Below are 2,254 nucleotides of genomic sequence, written 5' to 3'. Positions count from 1 at the left end.
ACTATGGACTGCCAAGAGAACAAATACGTTTGTCATGGAGAGGGTACAATCAGTTTGCCCCTTGGATGCAAGTATTTTGAAGTTCCATCTTCCGTCGGGTGTATTGCAAGGAGGAGCCTGTCTTTGGAAAAGAATATCAATCTTAGAAAGGTAGAGGGTAGCTCAGAAAGGGAAGACATTGAATGAGATGGATTGACACAGTGACTTTGGCAGTGGGGTCACAAAAAGTGAGATTGGCTCAGTTGTTGTTGTTGTTGTTGTTAGGTGCCGTCGAGTTGTAGATGACTCATAGAGATCCTATGAACGAAAGGCCTGAGCACCATTAGTACATAGAGAGTTATTGTTTTTTAGGATCACTGTAAGTCGTATTCAACTTGGTAACACATAACAATAGCATGATTCATTTACATTGTTTTACACAAAGATTAATTTACAACGTGTTTCATACAATCATTAACATGTTGTATTTTATATAATTATTGAATATCTTTGCCTTTTATTACCCCATCTTTTCAAGGTCTCATTTTATCTCTCCTACTTCTTCATGGCCCTCACCTTCTCACTAACCCCTGCTATCCTAGTGATATTCACCCTTCTCATTTTCCTCCTCTGATTTCTTTTTTCCCTTCCTGTTTTCAACATGAATATTCATTTTTCCCAGATAACCTTCTATTTTTACAATAATGATCTTATATAGTATTTGTCCTTAAGAGACCAAGTTATTTCATGCAGTATAATACTCTTTATATCCTCCCATGTTCTACAGTATTTTATGAAATCATTGTTCCTTAGTGCTGCATAACATTCCATTGTGTATCTGCTTATGGGTATTCAGACTGTTTCCATTTTCTTGCTATTATGAATAACATTGCTATCAACTCTGGTCTACAAATCTTTATTTGTGTCTGAGTTCTAATTTCCATGGGATGTATTTCTAGCAGTGGAATATCCTGGTCTGTGGAATTTCAATTTTCAGCATTTTGAGGAAATGCCAAACTGCTTTTCAAAGTGATTGTATAAGATCAAACATGCAACCAAGATACTTTGATAATAATGGGTGACTAGAAGTTGGAAAGCATGGACTTGGCAACAGAAATGAGGCTGGAGATGAAATAACAGAATTCATTGCAAATACCTTTTGTTTTTAATAGCAAGTTTCTATTAACAATAAAGGCTTCCCTTAATTTACATAACTTACATTTTTAATATTAAATAGGATAAGATGTTCAATAAGCCCTTGTGTTTTTATTAATTTACAGTCTAGTCCAGTTTTGGCCTCTGAATGCAAATGCTTGCTGTATATTTTAATAGGCCAAAGTAAAATTATTAGCTATTTTTAAAAGATAACTATGTTTGAAACTTTTTTTCTCATTAGGACATTACATCTTTTCCAGAACAATTTACAGAAATTACACAAAACAACTGTTATCAAATAACAGTATTCAGCAATGTTTTGTTTAGCTGAAATGTTAGTTTCAGTTGTAAAAACCATCTCTAGGTACAAAAAATAATCAGAAACCTTATTGGCTTTAACTTGCTTTTACAAATGTCCTAAGAAATCTTAAGCTAAATATTACTCTCAATACAAAACCTCAATAATTTTTTAATAACTTGGCATCTGATCTCTGTAATTTGTGTACACGCATTAAGTCGTCTCTAACTAGGAAATCAGACTAGTTAACACATTAACTGTTAATAAAAATAAAGGCAACAACTAACCTTGTAACAGAAACAAAGCAACAATTTCAAGTATTGGCGGCATTAGTGCTGACACACTAACACAATGCTCTGCTACAAAGGAGGAGACAAAGACTGGATTGTTTTTTGATTGCAGCTGTCCTGTGGCCACTCCAATAAGGCTTTCCCCTAAAGGAAAGCTGCAGCACAATTCAATCAGGTTCAATCAGTGCATAACGGGAGCCAATCCTGGTGGGTGTCTTCCCCACCAACCCCTACACCCTGCACTGGTGCTATATTATTAAAAACATTTAAGTACCTGAATTTATGTTTCATCAAGAGAGTGTTTGAGTAATTTCCAATGATGTACAGCTCTTTGTGTAAAGAAAGTTCTGTGGTGGCAATTATGTAAAAAAAGTTATTTAAACAATGTGACACATCAGGTATTACCAATCACAGAGCCTTGATCTGGACACCTGGTAGTGTCTTAAGTTAGGCACACTGTGAAATGCTAATAGATGTGCCCAGCTGATCTGTGAAGTTTACAGAGCTGCAGAATTCAGGGAATGACTACTTT

This window comes from Elephantulus edwardii, unplaced genomic scaffold (assembly GCF_000299155.1).
Source record: "Elephantulus edwardii isolate Elephantulus edwardi_28Jun2011 unplaced genomic scaffold, EleEdw1.0 scaffold00119, whole genome shotgun sequence".
Classification (NCBI taxonomy): Eukaryota; Metazoa; Chordata; class Mammalia; order Macroscelidea; family Macroscelididae; genus Elephantulus; species Elephantulus edwardii.
This window is presented reverse-complemented; position numbering follows the sequence as displayed.